The 18330-nt window shown below is 38.2% G+C and overlaps 1 protein-coding gene across 3 annotated transcripts in view; it reads left to right on the top strand.

Annotated features, from left to right (window-relative positions):
• Pparg (peroxisome proliferator activated receptor gamma) overlaps positions 1–18330 on the top strand; it is a 125640-nt gene that overhangs the window by 8673 nt on the left and 98637 nt on the right. For all 3 annotated transcript variants that reach the window (XM_085686884.2, XM_085686885.2, XM_085686883.1), the window contains exon 2: positions 14242–14314. The gene's annotated coding sequence lies outside the window, so the exon portion shown is untranslated. The remainder of the gene's footprint in view (positions 1–14241; positions 14315–18330) is intronic.

Here is an 18330-nt window from a genome sequence, read left to right as displayed (position 1 = left end):
TATTTACGTATTTCTGATGTCACTGTAATTTAGTTCAGGCTGCTTGGAAAGCGGTTGAGCAATGTGTTGCACACCGTAATGCTATACCTCTGCTTCTGAGTCTTTTGCTGGAGGGCTAGAGGATACAGGAAAAGACAGATACAATAACTTTGTGAGAGCATTGTTTAAGAACCCGTAGATGAGCCAGCCGTGGTGGTATACACCTATAATCCCAGCACTAGAGAGATGATAGCAGGAGGATCGCATGCTTGAAGGTAGCCTGGGCCACATAGGAAGCTCCTATCTAAAAACCATACTTGGAAGTGACACAGATATTCAGCAACAGAGGAAATAGCTATCTTTTAAGTTTCTCTCAGATCCTGGTCAGTAAAGATCAAGGCAGAGCCTAGGAACCCTCTAGCCAGATAACTGTAAAGGCACTGAATGAGTGTTTATGCTATACCCAAATTTTATACCATACTTAGCTTTGTTTCCCATATTGGATTTACTGTGCTCTTTTTTATTTACGTGGTTTAATTTAATTGGGGAAGGAGAAAAAAGTCTTAAAGTCCATTTTTTAACAGTCTCATAATGTTCACAGCTGTATATAAGGTTCAGTTTTGCAGATTTCTTGTTATTTGTGATCTTTTTGATCTTTAGTGTATACTGTCAAATAGAGTTTAAAAAATAGTTTTTAGAATTACTTTCTTTTAAAACACTCCCCCTTTAGTTTTTTCTTAAAAATCTATGTATGTATTATGGTCTCTTTTTTTTCTTTCTTTTTCTATCTAAAACTGAATGACCTGTGAGAGAATTATTTGATTTCCCAACTCCTGGCAGAATGTTGAGCATGTAATCATGAATAGCCACTGAAGAAACTTCCGTTATCTATGAGACATTGATATAAAATGTGGTAGAAATACTGAAAATAATACAGAAATACTGAAAATCTTGAAAATAGCAAGAAGTAGGTTTTCCCAAATCCCTGCGAGCAGTACAAAAATCACATATATTTACACAGATATGCACACATACATACAGAATACAGCAATAATTCTTGGACTCTTTCTCTTTTTTTCTGATGTATTGTTCTAGAAATCCCAGAAGGAGAAATTAACTGGTTTGCCTTGGACCTAGTTCTATATTGTTCTTGTCACTTTCTCATTTAATTTGGGAAACACACACACACACATCTATATCTTGTATCAGCCTTATGACTCAGAATATTCTTTCCAACTTACAATGTTAAGAGTCTTCTAGACTTTTATATCAGTGATACTAAATATTTTCTTTCTTTGGCTCCCAAGTTCCTGCTGATATAGTTCCCAATGTCAGCCAGTATGAACTGCAGCTAATAAGATTTTAATTTCTAGATCTTAGGATCTAATGATAGAACAGACTCAATGTGGTAATACCTCAGAGTCAACCCACCCAAGCTTATCTGTGGATGGACTCAGTATTAGGCATCAAATCCTGAGTCTTGAACATGCTAGGGAAACCGTTCACCACTGAGCCACCTCCTTGGTACCCCATATCCTATGTAGAATGACCATTCCCTAATCTAGTTATTATAACTATTTCACATTTATGAATTCATAAGTTGCCTTGTTATCATTTCTGTTTAGTATTTTAAAAGATGGAAAATGTCTGACTGACCACTTAGAAATGAATTCTGAACATGAATGGGGGCAGTACACAAGGAAAACACATTTTGAAAGAATTTATATGAAATCAGATAGAATTTATTTCCCATACACAGTGCTGTGAAATATTAAGAGAACCTCAATGTAGGCATAACAGATTTGGCAACTGTTGCCAGTGTGTTTCTTGTAGCCCATAAACTCCGTCTTTACTGAATGACCACTGACTTTAAGGACCATGTATATTTACATTGGGATCAAAATCTGTTTTCTGAAAACACAGCCACATAAATGGTGAGGCTGGAGCTTAGGAGCCTAAAGATCGCAACGTGCCAAATCTTCACCTAAATGAAATGTAAGTGGAAGGTAGTGTATCATATTACATTTGCCAATTTATGGGAGTATTGTTTCTTTTCATGTTTATGTTCCTGTCATGCTTTAATAGAGTATAAAATTGTGTACCATAGTTCTTGTCATTCTTTTTACTGTTTTGTGCACAATAAACCTTCCTAGTTCTGGCCTGCAGCAACCTAAGTCATTTGTATGTATTTTTCAATGATTTTTAAGAACAAGTATGTGCTTTTTCAGTATCATTTATATATGATTCTTAATATTACTACTCCCAAAGCTTTAAGGAAATTCCAGAGCCCCTTTTTAATGTTAATTCACATTCTATGTAACATTTTTAGGACATGGAATTAATGTCAAAAGAAACTTAATTCTACTCACTCTGATACTCTAGAGCAGATAAAGTGAGACATGAAAAAGTGAAAAATGTTAATTATAGACTTCAGCATTCTGCATTAGCTCTTTTTGTTGTCCTGGTCAGAGGAGCAGGTTTCCTAATGGCCTAAGGGCCCGAGCACTGTTTTTTCATTCTTGTTTGGAGACTTCCAATGGCAACTGTGACAAATTCTGTTTAGTACTCCAGCTGGGAAGAGTTTGTAATAATGCGCACACAAATGTTGCTGACTGACAATGTATCATGTAAGATTGACTCCCTTTCATACTTTTTGTCAGGCTGGATAAAACACCTTCAGATTTTGACCTATCCATTAGCTTAGACTAGACAGTAGTTTTTTTTACTAACAGGGCTTCTCTGTGTAGCCCTGGATGTTTTGGAACTCACTCTGTAGACCATGCTGGGCTCAAACTCAGAGATTTGCCTGCCTTTGCCTCCTGATGAGAGGATTAAAGGTGTGTGCCGCCATGCCCAGCTTCTAATAGATAGTAGTTTAATTGCCCAGTTATTTCATATATGAACAACAAGTACTATCGTCATAGTTATTTAATAGTTAATCTTTTCCGAGGAAGATCTGTATTAATGAACAACTTCAAAGTATCAGACTGAGAAACTAATTTACATATAAAAGCAAAAGCAAAAAATGAGCCTCTTTAAAATATTGCCTTGTGACATCTCCGGCCCCCCAATTCTTCCTTGTAGGGTAGGCCTTCATCTACAGATGTGGAATGAAGGTATGAGTTATTTGCTAAAGCTGAATGCAGGGAACCTGCACCTTCTCCACCCTTGGGCAACCTGCCATTTTCCTCCTGTTCTCACACCTGTTCAGGTACTAGGGCAAAGAAACACTGACGAGATCATACAGACCTTTTTCTTCCCGAAAGAGAGCCCTACAGGAAGGATAAAGAGCCAAAGGGAGTTGAGATGCTCTCTCATATAATTATCCAAACTTCAGTTTCATTTTAGTGCTCTTTCATGTCTTGCTGCATACAAGGAATTAAATACATCTTAGATGGTTATTGGCTCAGAGAAAGACACAGAATGCCATAGCTGGGAGCTTTGAATTTACCTAAGTCCTAAAGGGGTACAGTTGAAATAATTTACTAGCAACCCACAGCAGTATGATGATTCAGGGCTGAAGATGAATGTAACTGAAATTCAAAGAATGGAACAGGTAGCCAGGAAAAGCCCTACAGAGAAGAGTTTAGAAGAGTTCAAGAGGGTAGCCTTAAGAAAACAAACACAAAAAATGTACAGGGAAAGACACAACAAACGAGCCGAATAGAGCAGGTCACTTCACAAAGAAGGTAGGCAGATCGGTGGATGGAGTCACTGAATCATGAACACAGGTTTCCTTTGGAATGGGGATGCTTTGGAATTATATACAAGAAAACTTAGAACTGCCTTTCTTTTCTTTTTAATGCAGTACTGAGAATCAAACCCAGGCCCATACGCATGCTAGGCAAGCAACTGACTGCAAAGCCACATGCCAGTTCCTGACTGCATGGCTTTTCCAGTGTTCTAGCCAGTGTCCCTGATCTGACCACTGCACATTGTGAACATGTATTGAAATATCATTCTGTATCCTACAATGTATACAATCATTATGTGTATAGACAAGAATATATTAAAAACTGCTGGGTTATACACTCTGAAATGGATAATTTTGTTTCCTCAAAAATTATTATTCCTGACTTGAGATAGTCAAAGAGAAAGAAAAAGTAATCTCCAGTGTAAGAAAACCAAGGCTGGAATAGTGACTAAACACAGTCCCAGGGGACTCCACACGAGCCAAGTAGAGGTGGAGAATACAGGGATATGAGCAGTCAGAAATGGGGTTGGAAATGTAGATCTTTCATACTGATGATAAACGGTCTGGAATGCAGATGGAGGAGTAGGGGTTTTATCTTAGCAGTGGGGAGATTCCAGATCTTAAGAAGTTGGGGGTGATTTAGTCAGAAGATTAACCTGGCAGCTGTGTACAGAGAAAGTCATCAGGAAGCTGTTAGAAAACCTGGACATAATACCTGTGGAAACGAAGACAAAGGCATAGCCTACTATCATTCACTGATGCACACTGACCTGAGCAAGCGGAGGACAGCTTTGAGGTGATATTGTCATAGAATTCAAGCATATGACTTGACCTTTCATTAAAGTATCCATAGTACATTGCAGAGAGAATGCCCTCCACCCTCAAATTAGATCCATACTTTCTTGAAGAATAAACTCTTCTGGGGACTTTTTTTAGGGTACCCTCTCTGTGTATCACTTTATATGTTGGACACAGAGGCAAGACAGAGCTGGTCCCTTTCTTTATGGAACTGTCACACAGTCTTTATTTATCAAAGGATAGCCAGACATTAAAGAGAGTCATAGTTCAACTCAGTATAAGGAAAGAATTGTAATGACTATAGCTATCCAGTAGTAGGAAAGTCTGTGTGAGCAGAAAATGCTTTGTCATTAGAGCTCAAGTGAGTCTCTTCTAAGATGGCTTCCCACACACACTTCCTTTATAATTAGTTACTTTGGAACATTTATGCTGTTCCAAAGTACTTTTTCATCAGTACTTGTAAATAAGCTTATGTGAATGTATGTGCAATTTAGATTTTTAAATGTATTCTACAGTTAGTTTCACAAGTGAATTTGTGTGGATTTGTGTTTGTGTATGGTGGTGTGTGTTGTGTGTGCGTGTGTGTGTGTGTTTGTATGTGTGTGTGTGCATGTCTGGGAACTGAAACCAGTCTCTCCTATATGCTAAACACATGCTATACTGATGAGCCACACACCCCCACATTCTAGTTCTCCAATTCTTTTTAAAGAAACTATTATTTTCCAATGCTTTCTCAGCCGTTCATTTATTTCCAATTTTAATATTTATAGTAAGTTCCTCTTTCACGTGATGTTTTTCACAAGTAATGCAAATTTCTGCAGAAATGAGTTACGTAAATCTAAGTCAAGCTACTGACCTTTAAGTCATTTTGTGTTTCTCTCCTGTGATGTAATGCCATGCTTAAACAGAACCTGATGTGTACCCACTTGAAGGTATCTCTGGGATGCCATTTTTTTGTTGTTTTAAAAAAACTAGTTCTTTGAGAATTCCATATGATGTGCTTTGATCGCTTTCATCCCCTTCCTCCCCAGACCCACTTCTCCTTCTCTGCCCACTCAATTTGGTGCCGTTTTTTTTTCATTTTCACCTATCAAGTCCAGTTTGTGCTGCCTGTGTGCTGCTGAATATGTAACACTGGAGCATGTAGACCTACCAGGGACTACACTGTTCAAAGAAACCAACTCTTCCTCTCCCAGCCACTGCTAGTTTCCAATAGGTTTTTAACAAGGGGTGGGACTTGGTGCCCACTTCCCTTTTCCATGCTGGAGTGGGATGCTATTTTGATGTGTGAAAATAGATAGCTTTTATTATTCAGCCTATCTGACATAGTCATTATAAATATCAAATTGTTTCTCTAAATGTCTAACGGCTAGACTTACTACTGATTAGTGCATTTTATAACATTGTAACTTTTTAGACTCATGTATAGAAATGATATCCTCGGTATGATTTTTGGGAAATGCTAATTGTTTAAACCCAGATGAGGGACATTCTTTTCACAGGGATTATTTTAGTGCTTATAATATCAAGTGAAGAAAAAGGTTGTCTGCAGAAGAAAAATGCATTTCATTTTATTTCTAGTAAAATACCTTGTTAAAAATTGACCACTTCCTTATGGTATGTGAGTTAAACAGGTTATACTTCGCACCAAAATGTATATAAAATTTTGATATGTGCCTAAACATAGCTAATAGATAGTAGGCACTCAAATATTTATTGGACATTGCTCAGTTATGTGAACTGATGGTAGATCAGACATCACAAGTGAAAAACTGCTTAGTAGTAAGTAGGGAGAGTTTAAGTTTGGAGGAAAACTAAGACACTTTCATAAGGTAACATTTAGATATAATTACCAATGTGAAAGCTTAGGTTAAATGGTTTTGGTGGTATCTTTATGTTTATGCAATATTTAAAATGCCAATTATAACAAATTCTGATGGTTAAATCTGAAGTGAATAGCTGAATCTGAGCATGCACGGTATTACTTCTGGATGACCAGAACCTCTGAGCCTCTCTTCTCTTTCTGACACCTTCCCTCCTGCCCTTTTTGCTTACCTCCCTTTCTCCCTTTCTTCCTTTTTGTGTCTCCCTCCCTCATGCCCCCATTTCCCCTCACTTCTTAGAGTAGCTCTAAGGGTTATTTGTCCCTCTTCCCTTCTTGATGTTTCTTACAGTCCCTTTTCTGGTGTTTTACAACTACTTCTTCTGAAGAGTCTTCTTTGCATCTGTTTCTCAATGCCTATTACTATCTCTTCCCTTGATCAAGACTTTGACTACAATGTGAAACTAATTGTGCTTTTAATAATCAAAAGATCAAAAATGGGGACGCCTCTATTCTGAAATTGTTGCTGGTCTTTCTGACAGAATGTGGTTTCCATTGATTGTTTTCCAAATGCGTTTTAAAGTATCAAATCACTAATTCTCAAACTGTCCATAGGGGTCAATAGGCCCTGACTCACTGGTGTCTTAGTCAGGGTTATTATTGCTGTGATGAAGCACCATGACCAAAGGGTCTATTCAGTTTACACTTTCAGAGCTCTGTTCATCATTGAAGGAAGTCAGGACAGGAACTCAAACAGACAGGACTCTGAAAGCAGGAGCTGATCCAGAGACCATGGAGGGGTGCTGCTCACTGGCTTGCTCGGCCTGCTTTCTTATAGAGTGCAGTGGACTGAGCCCTCCCCCGTCAAGCAATATTTAAGACAATGTCTTACAGCTGGATTTTAGGGAGAGTGATTTTTCTCTGATGGCTCTAGTTTGTGTCAAGCTGACATAAACCCAGCCAGTACAACTGGTAAATGCTTGGAAAGCACAGTAGCTTGTTGAAGCATTTCCCCATTATCTCTAACAACTTTCATTTCTACCTTCTTTTTTCAAACAGCACAGAGAGCAGTAGATCCTTGAACCACTGATTTTGGGCCGTGTCCTCTTCACATACGCAGTTCCACAAGAGACTGTCATGTTCGTCCTGTAGCTCCTTGTGTAGAGCACCCCTAATGAATAGCAGATGCTCAGCAGATAACTGCTGCTTTAATATCTCATACCCACAGTCTGATTCTCTTTCCCAGTCCTCAATCGCTCTCTACGTCTCTTGTGTAAAATCACTCATTAGGGCAGCTGAGCCTGTAAATTACTTATAAATGGTAGTGTGTGATTCTCTGCTTAGAGCATTTTTTAACCGTTCAGTTTCCTGCTTAGCCTATCACATAGTTTAAATATTAAGCCAAAATATTACTTAATCATCTTGCTGAGGACCTGTTTCTTAATTAACTCAAGCAACAAAAAGATAAGCTAGTTATTGAGAGTTATCATTAATATTTATTGATCAGCAACCCTGTTTCAGGCTCTATTTAAAGCACATTGATACACTATGTTATTTTCTTCTTCCAACAGTCATATATTGTTTATAATATTAAGGATATATATATATATATATATATATATATATATATATATATATAGTGGAATGGGATGTAGCTCAATAGATAGACTACATGTCTAGCATGCATAAGACGATGGGCTCCATCCCCAGAACTGTGTAAACTAGGGATGGTGGCACATGTCTGTATCTCAGCCTTTGGGAAAATCAGAAATTCAAGGTCATCCTTGGTTACATAGTGAGTTTAAGTTTACTCTTACCTACAGGAGACCCTGTCTCAAAAGAAGGTGGGTGCATGTTGTGTATTTCATACATTGCTCAGGTCAGTGAAGAAATAGAAAGAGACCAACTAACCAGCCAAATGAGAAAGCTCTGATTTGAACCCAAGCAGTCTAAACCAAGCCACCAAGTCCTGCATAAAGAGCCTAATTTTACAGTGTCTGAGTTCCAAGAGAAAGAAATATCTACAGGCACATGTCCCCCCACCCCCACAACTACCATGCCTTGTATAACAGTTAGATATAACATAGTCTAGTTCTAGTTTACTGAAAATCAGTTTATCATGTGATAGTGACTTGAAAATACAGCATGTCTTTGTGTTGTTCATGACAAGGCAAATGAGATCACCAAATCTTCGATGCATATTTAGAAGCTCCACTATTACTTAAACTCAGCCTCTGGGGACAACCACTGTTAAAATTCTCTCTCTCTCTCTCTCTCTCTCTCTCTCTCTCTCTCTCTCTCTCTCTCTCTCTGCCAGGCAGAGGTGGTGCAGCCTTTAATTCCAAGAATAGAAAGCAAATCTCTGCATTCAAGGCCAGCCTGGTCTGGAGAGAAAGTTCCAGAACAGCCAGGGCTACACAGGAAACCCCTGTCCTAAAAAGGGGAAACAAATTATCATTCTCTCTCTCTCCCCACCGTTTCCCTCTGCTTTTTAATAGAAATAAAGTCACTTCATTTTGTTATCTGAGGATATAACAGTCAACTGAATAGTAAATTTTCTGAGGTTGCTGTAAAAATCTAAGGAAGGTTAACTGGCCTTGGTTGAGTTATAGCTCAAAGGAATCAGTCTTCATGGTAAGAGGGGATAGGGCAGTAAAAAGTACAGTGGAGTTTATATACATGGGAACTGGCTTCAAAATTTATATGAAATTTAGTATTTGCATATAATCTATCCATATATTCCTATTGCTCTAAATTTCCTTTAGATGTCCTATTATATCTAGCACAGTGTAAATGCAAGAGAAATTGTTCTACTGTGTTGTTTAGGGAACAATAACAAGACAAAGGTTGTTACATATTCAGTATAGACACAGTTTTTTTATAATGTTTATAATTATCATGGGTATGTATGATATGCAAGTTTGGATATACACATGCCACAGCACGAGTGTGGAGGCCAGAGAATGGCTTGTGGAGTTGCTCTCTCCTACCTTTCCATAGGTTCCGAGGGTTGAATTAAAGTCATCAAGTGCTTTGCCTGCTGACCTAACTTGATGACAATGTGTTTTTTAAAAATATTCTCAAATGGAAACTTTTATAATTTAATAAACTTTGAATTTAAATAAAAAAATTCTCAATATGTAGTTAGATAAATCTTAAGATACAAAATCCTCAGACATGGAGGAATGACTACATTTATCTTGGAATTAAAATTACTAATTTGAATATGTTTGCATGCTTCCTACCTTCCCCCAACACACTGTGAGGGGCCCTGTATGACAGAACAAGACCACTCCCCTATCTTTAAGAAAAGCTACAGCTCAGTTTGCCTATCATGTATGAGCTCCTAAATTCAATCTCCAATATCACACAGATGTGTGTGTGCATGCGTGTGCACACACACACTCTATCTTCCCATGTCAGTTCCTAGACTTTTGTGATAAGGTGTTAGTAAAAAGGCATTGGCCATGAGGAGCTGGCAAAATTGTAAGTTGATGTGCTAAGTCAAGGCTTAAAGAAGAAGAAAAGGAGTTTGCTAAGCTGGCAGTGGAGGAAGTGGTTAGGTAGCAGGGCCTTGGGGGAGACTGCAGAGAACGTGAAAAGAATTGAAGGGGAAGGCAGAGAGGGCTACTTGTGGGTATGAAATGAATCCTATGTACTGCACTTTTCAAAGACCCAGGTAAAAAAAACTTGGAAATGTCTTGAATGTTTTGAAGAATGAAAAATATTCCCATTAAGTGACCAGTTGTGCTATCTTTTAGCCCCCATTCCCCTCACCTCCTATCTCAGTTTACCCATGCTGTTTAGGCTGAGGTCCATCCTCCAGCCCATATTCTTTAATTGTGCTTCATTGGTATTTCAGAGGGAGAAGATAGGTTTGCTTGGGTTTTTTGAGATGTTCTAGACATAGTAGCAAAAAGATTTAGAACTCTTTTTTATTTAGTTTGGGTTAGGTTTGTTTTGTTTTTGAATCAAGATCTTGCTATGTAGCTTAGAACTCATTGTCATCCTGACTCAGTCTTGTAAATGCAAGGATTATAACCTGCCCACCATGTCAAGCTCAGAGTTCTTGAGAGGATCTTAGAGACTATGCATAAGAAACTGTGCCATGCTTAAGAGTAGGAAGAAGAAATCCAAAGAACTTTTAGAATGTAATCGTAGGGAAATCTCAGAAAGAACAGAAACAAGAGAGTAAGAACTAATTTAAAGGCAGGATGAAGCAGCAGTATTTAGGAGCCCACTCAGATCAGTTTGTAGAAAATAATTGTAAAATTTAAGATTCTTACTAAACCAATTGTTAGAGATTTCTTATTAAGTATTAAATTATATGAACTTACAATCAGACAGGTTATGCTAAAAAAAAAAAAGGTATCAGATACACACAAAAAGTTTATTTCCTAGCTCCTACATTGCTGAGATATGTCAGCGTATGTCTGTGTGGTGGACATCCTGCTTTAGAGACGTCATGTTAGAAGCTTGAAACACCATAGAAGCTCACAAATCCTCAAACAAGACCATTCTCTGCATGTCAGGAGGGATAATTAAGCATTTTCTAGCACACCATTGGAAAACAGAAATCAAGAAGTCTAATGGGTTAACAATGAAGCAGCTTGTAGCTAGTTTCGGTAGAAAGCTGTGTGACATCACCCAAGTGCAGTGTACGGAGGAACAGAAAGATGGCAAGTGATGAACCCAGTGTTCAGATAAAGTTGGGAATAATGAAGCTGAGTGGGTTGCTCTAGATGATGTCGTTATTTAATTGTGGAGCTTACGGAGTTCTTGTATCTTAATGTCTTTTATAACTCTCCAAAACACACTACACACATATTTATTTTCTACTGAAACCTTCACTGTTAGAAAAGGAACTGGTTATTTATAGACTACACCCCAGGAAATGCCGCTGTCATATTTCACAATAAGACCATATTAGTTGTATGTTTGAGACAGATTCTTGCTATTCAACTGCCTTAGTTTTTCAAAGAAATATTATCAAGAACAAATGTTGAATTAGTACTGTTTTGGTGCTGGGGTGTAGGACCCAGGTCCTTGAACATATTAGGTTAAAAATTGTACCACTGAGATACATGCCCAGCCCAAAGGTAGAATTGTATAGAGTACTGTTTTTGTATGTTTTGAGATAATCATATGGCTTTTTTAAAAACTGGGTTAATGCCATTACGTGAATTTATCGATTTTTGGTATTAAATTGCCTTTGTTTTTCTGAGATAAGTGCAATTTGATCAAGTAGTTTATTTTTAGCATATGATTAAATTAATTAGCTTTACTTATAATTTTAAATTAATAACAATAGATAGAACTGATATTTTTCAGTGGGCCTTTGTTACATTAATTTATATGTTTATATATATGTGTGTGTATACACACATACACATATGTGTGCCATATATGTGATATGTGTGTGTGTGTGTGTGTGTGTGTGTGTCATGTGCACATGGTGAAAGTTAGAGGACAACTTGTGGAAATTGGTTCTCTCCTTCCACTATGGAGATTCTAGGAATTAAACAGAAACTTCTCTATCCATTCAGCCATTTCAATAGCCCTTTTTTGATGTTTTCTTTTGCAGGGAGGGGGAAGTGTCAAACTTTTACATCAATATTATGGTAATTAAAAATTAATATGGTCAATGTAAAAGGTCTTACTCAAAGTTTAAATCTGACATCTCTTTTTGCAGCATTTTAAAAGAACATCTGTAAAGTTACGATTTGGGAGAGGTTTTTGTTTTGTTTTGTTTCTTCAGCAGTGATAGACATTAAACCCAGAGGCTTTTGGGTGGTAGGCAACTGGTCCACCATTGAGTTATACCTGCAGCTCTTTGGGGATGTGATTCCTGGATAAGTTTTCAATGATTAGGGAAAAAACCCTATCTCTTGAGTTCATTTCTTTTCAGGTCAATTAATCTGAATAAATTGCTCTTGGCCTGCATTTTTATCTACTATGATTCTAGCAGAAAGTCCTATTTCAGGATTTTGTGTATGAATCAGTTGAATGAGTATGCAGAAACAGTTTGGCCTATTGAGAGTTTTGTGTTAAGTGCAAGGCTGTGCTATCTTTCTTCACAGCCTCAGTGCCTCAGTTTTACAGATTTAAATGGATTGGCCATCCAATGAATGTGAAGGAGCTCAATACACTGTCCTCAGACTGCCTTTGTCTTATGTCAGTAAGACTATGCCTTAGTGACACAGAACAGTCTGAGTGGATCCAGGTAGTGGAATGGGGTATGGAATACTGCCTGCCTCCAGAGGTAGTAGGAGCTGGTCTTGTTTTCTGTTTGATCTAACTCTTGGGGTCTCAAGCCTTGAATAGATAGCAGTTTCTACATTTTTGTGTATTTTTTAAGAGAGAGAAAGGACATGAAGTTGGATGGGGAAAGATTATGGAGGAATTACAGGATGGGAAGGAATATGATCAAAATATATGTGTGAACATTTTTAAATAATAAATAAATAGTATTTTCTTTTTGTCTAATCTTAATGAGAGCATATATATTTAAGGAGGACCAGGCACAAGTGTCAAGGAAACTAATATTGGTTAGTCTTAACCCAGAATTTTTAAATTTTTTTAAGGTAGTGATTTTGTTCATTAATTTATTGATATTTTTCTTTTGTTTCCATATTTCTGAAATTTTTATCTTAAATGCTTTTTTTAAAGTCAGAGTAGTGATTTCTTATAGATAAAGCAATTTTCCTTGTTTTAATTATGCTATACGTAACAAGCAGTTTCTGTGTGGATGCTGTCTTCCCTACTGACTAGCAAATTAGAGTGTTTATGCAAATCATTATGGTGGAGGTCAGCAGTCACAGCCAAAAGACAAAGCATACAGGCAGAAAGTGATGACAAATGAGCTCTTCCTGTAGAAGACTGTCCGGCTCTGAGAACAGAACTGCGGTTTACTATTGATACTGAGATGCCGTTAAAACTCCCGTTTCCAAGCAGCAGCACTACGCAATGCTGGGGAACATCAGCAAGCAAAGTTCACTGGCTGTAGTTCGTAACAGAATGAGAAAACCGTTCATCTTCATGATGTAACATTTTTACACCATGCATCACGTAACAAAACAGTTTCTGTCAGTTCCAAGAAATCGGAAAAGCAGGCATTGGAGTCATGTGTGTGTCGAGCGTGCAGAAGGTTGGGTCTGCAAGCTGGGCCTCCCCGGCCCTCCAGATAAGGCTCTTGGCACCGGATGCTGTTTTGTCTTTACTGAATGTCCTATTCTGGGCTCCCTGAGCATTTTAAGAGACAAGGATGTGAATCATTATTTAGACAATCTGCTCCCTGGACCTTCCTCTGAAAAGCCTGCTTAGCGTGGTGTGTACTGCATCTCCCATACTCAAGCAGGCTGGCCACTCTACTGTGACCTTAGACTTCTCAACTATGTAGCTTCCAGATGAAATCAAGTTTCAGTAAACATCAGCTTTGCAATGTATAACTCTTATCAAACTTGCATCACCTCCCACCCCAGAAATGGATACGAACAGCAGCTTCTGGTGTGGCTTTTATCAGTAAGCCATAGCCAGAGCTCCAGCCCCCTGTCTTTTGAGGCTGCTAATCCCTTTAAAGGTCTAGGGTTTTTTCTAAGTCTGAGTGGTGATATAGTTATTATTAATTTGATGTATTAAATGAGTGCAATAAAAAAGTTTTGCATCATGTTGACGATCTGACTGGTAAAGCAAGAGAAGTGTATCAAAGTTCCTTCTGTCTCTTTTATGTAACTGTTGTGAGATTGTTTTTTTCATCCTGCTTGATGCACAATGAATCATTTGACAGTATGCTGGTTATTTCTAGAGAATATAAAGCTTTATATGTGCAGGAGAAAGAAATACTGGAATGAAAATTAATGCATATATTTGCATTTTGGCAGCCTGGGTGGTCTAAGGATTTTGAGTACCAATGAAATTTGAAAATATTATTTATTTTTTAATTATTCAGATTTGAAAGAAGCTAACTGTGAGCCACTGATATCCAAGAAAGACACTTTTTAAACAAGGACTACCCTTTACAGGTATGTACATCAGAATTTATTATATTTGTATTTTAAACACTTCTATTTTTTCACTGCCTCTTACTTTCTTCTACATAATTTGCCTGTTAGTTGTAATTTATAATAGCATACTTGTCTAAGACAAAACAAAGATAGGAAAATGTCCTCGAAGTTGGGTAAAGCACAAATCTTTAAAAATATCCCTCTAACCTCTTATTCTTATACCCATGTAATGACTCCAAGTTCATTATTTTAGATTCTTATACTTATGACTAAAGTTAGGTAGCTATATCTTGCCTGGTCCTCATAGGCCACGCAGTCCTAACCTCTGGTCAGACAGAAGTAGGCTCATGTATACGAAACATGTTTTTTGAGGAGAATTGTTGACTTTAGCTCGTACCTACATGAAGGTACTTCTTCCTTGGTACTGACTAGCATAAGGTATGACTTCAGGGCCTGTGGACAAAGTTCCGGGAAATTCATCATCCCTTCAAGACCTACTCTAGTGTGCTAAGGTAGTTCTTAGTCTGCAAGTGTGCCTTTTTGCCTGGAGATGTAAGTTACTCTGAAATTTTATGTGGTTTTAGGACTATTGATTTTAGTCAACAAGGAAAGTCACAGGATGGCCCATTTTTCTGAAACCTTCAGATGTATTGAAAAAAGAACTGTCAGATAAATAATTTACAAATAAATGCAGATTGTGTGTGCATGTGTGTCAGTACATGTGTGCATCTTCCTTAGCTCTGTTCCCTGAAAGGACCAAGATAAGAGCCCAGCAGTGTTGGTACACGCCTTTAATCCCATCACTTGGGAGGCATAGACAGGCTGATCTCTGTGAGTTCGAGGACAGCCTGGTCTACAAGAGTCTAGTTCCAGGACAGGCTCCAAAGCTACACAGAGAAACCCTGTCTCGAAAAACCAATAAAACAAAACAAACAAAAAAAAAGAGCCTCCTCAGTAGCAGACCAAACTGTGGTGTCCAAATGCCATTTCCCCCAAAAGAAAGTGGAGTTCTTTGTAGAAGAGGTTGGTTTGAAAACTGAGGGAAAAACAGTCCAGAACAAGCCTGGAGGCCCGTGTGGTGCCAGAAGCCAGGGTGTGCTCCAGAAGAGTCAGGGTAACTGGAGACAGCCCAGCAGTCAAGCTGAGACAATTTTAGCAATAAAACCACTAACTGTGGAACTGCACTATAGCTCCCCAAGCGAAATATATGCAAGAGTTCTGACTGGGTAAATGGATAAATGGAGACGGAGAGAATGATGACTCTTCTTTACAGAACTTAGAAGTGAGGACAATAGAAAGTTGTTGTCAGAGAACCATAGCAACCTTTGCTGCAGGTTGGTTCCACCAATGAGCACTGACTTTAGTGGGTGGGTAAGAACTTAAGGAGAAACAGGATATTTGCACAGCTTCCAAGTATTTCCCCCATGCGTGTTAATTGCAAATGGGAATGAAGAGACTTACAGTGCAGAGTCCTGGCAGACACCAACCATACCAAACAGCCGAGGTCAGTATCAACAATAGTAAGCTGTAGTAAGCCGTCTGGCCTGTGAAGTGTCCTAAGAGGAACACAGGACTTGTTTGGTGTTCTTCCCAAAATTCTGTAACCTCAGCTGAATCATGAGAAAGCATTAGACATACCCTGAACAGAGACAGCTTAACAATACCTGAGCAATATGCTTCAACAGCATCAGAGGCATAAAAGACAGGCCAAGATGGGAACCATCACACACTAAAAGAAGGCAAGGAGACATAGCAAGAGAGTGTGGTGGATCCTGGAGCTGGAGAGGGACTAATAGTAGTGAGAAAGCTGAAGAAGTCCAAATAAAGGGGCGAATATTACTATGTCAGCTTATTTTTAATAACTGTGCTAGGATTTGAACATGCGAACTGTGGGGAAAGTTCCACAAGGTTGAGATCTGTCATCTCTTTATCTTTTCTGTAAGCCTTAAGTTAAATCATTTCCCAGTTATATAATGTTCTGGTCATGTTTTATTTATTATTTATTTAATGTATTGCAGTTCTGGGGATCAAATTCAGGGGCTTGAACGTTCTAAGTGAGCACTCTACCACTGTTACATCCTACCCTAACCACTGAATATCAAGATCCCAGCTTCACAAATATGTGCCTCCCGGGGAACTCACTTGTAGCAAATGTTTTAATCCAGCCGGGGACAGAATAGGATGCAAATGTTCAAACAAGAACTTCTCAAGATTTGTTTTTGTTTCCTAAATCACATCCATAAACTCTAGATCCCCACTCTATTACCTAGAATCTTATATCTGAGCAGAGAGATGGGTGAAGACTGCTTGTGACCGATAGGGATGTCGGGGTGTGCAGCTGAGGACAAGTAACACGAAGAGCGCTTAGATATCTAAAGGAAATCAGTAACAGCCTTGAGTTTGTTTTGAAAATTGATTTAACCTTAGAAAAGTATTAAGTGATTTAAAGCAGAGAGACCAAACTTTTCAAAATGAGGCAAATATGCACTTTGGCATCTGAAGGAATGATCTAAATTCAGTTATTTGGCATGAAAAATTAAATGCTAAGTATTTGGAGTTTGACCCTAAATTTTTTTTTTAAACTCGCTTACATGTTTAACAAACTTAGTAAACTGCATCAGTTACCAGATTTTAGGTGAAAGGAAGCCTAGCAGAAGATGTTCCTAATGCAGTTGGAGTCCTAGACAACGGAGCGAGGGCTGCTGAGGCTGGGGCAGGAGTGAGGCATGAGCGTGGAATGGGAACAATTTCCATCTTACAAACTGAAAGGTTTCTGATGATACCCACTCGCCATGGCAAATGTACTTACCACCACTGAACTGACATTTTGGAGGGACTTAAAACGTAAAAATAGCTAAAATGTTAAATTTATGTATATGTTACTATAATGGAAAAAAAGAAATTACAGAAGTCTTCAATAGTTACATTTCATTTCTTTGCTATGGTGCCTTTAACCTTGGAATCATTTTATTTTTAAACCTAGGATGATTTTCTGAACATAATTTGCCTGCTGGCAGTTTAAACGGCCCCTGTGCCATAAATTGTGAAGTTCAAAGAAAAACCCAATGAGTTGCCTGTGGGTTAATTTACAACTAAGGCGGATGAATCTATACAAAGAAGAAAAGCCCCCAAAAGATATACGTTAACGGATGGTGAGGGAGACAAGCATGTAGATAAAAGATACTTGAACTTGTTTGGTCCCAGTGATTTTATGACAGAGGAATTCAACTATAGCTGTACTGAGTAGAGCGAATCACAAGTCTATAAATCGCTAATAAGACACAGCGATCTTTATCAGTTTCTCTATGTGACACAGGCAGCATTGGGGGCGTGTTTTCTGTACACAGCTCTGCCTAGCTGGCCTCTATGCCTGAATTCAGAGCTTCGGGTTGAAATACAGATCATACATAACATTGAAACCTTAAGGGTAGGCAAGTGCTATGTTTGCAGCAATATATGAAGCTAACATAAATTACTTGGAATTTTAGCTAATGGGTTTGTTTTACTTTATTTTTTTCTTCTTTTTCTTAATTTGATTGTGCTGGGGATTAGTAAAGTAAGTACACACTTTACTACAGAGCTGCAGTCAAGGTTTACAGTAATTTCTTTTCTTTTTTGTTTGCATTTTTAGACTCATTTTTAGTAATTTAATTACTCATAGGTATACATGTGCATTTGGAAGCCAAAGGTGTTGAATAACCTGGAGCTGGAGTTATAAACAGTTGTGAGTTGTTTGATGTAGATGCTGGGAAACTCTGGTGTTCTGGAAGTGCAGCAAATGCTCATAATCATTGAACCATATCTCTAGCCCTTTTGTTGTTTTATGAGACAGGACTTCATGTACTCTATACTGGTCTGGAATTCACTATATAGCTCAAATTGTCTACACTTGTGACAATCTTCTTGTCTCACCTCCAAAGTGCTGGGATTTCAGGCCACACCATCCCCACTTATCATCTGTCTGTCTGTCTGTCTGTCTGTCTATCCATCTGTCTATCTATCATTTATCTCACTCTCTGCCTCTCTTTCTTAAG

Source organism: Myodes glareolus, chromosome 3 (genome assembly GCF_982192425.1).
Source record: "Myodes glareolus chromosome 3, mMyoGla1.1, whole genome shotgun sequence".
NCBI classification, from domain to species: Eukaryota; Metazoa; Chordata; class Mammalia; order Rodentia; family Cricetidae; genus Myodes; species Myodes glareolus.
This window is presented reverse-complemented; position numbering and strand designations above follow the sequence as displayed.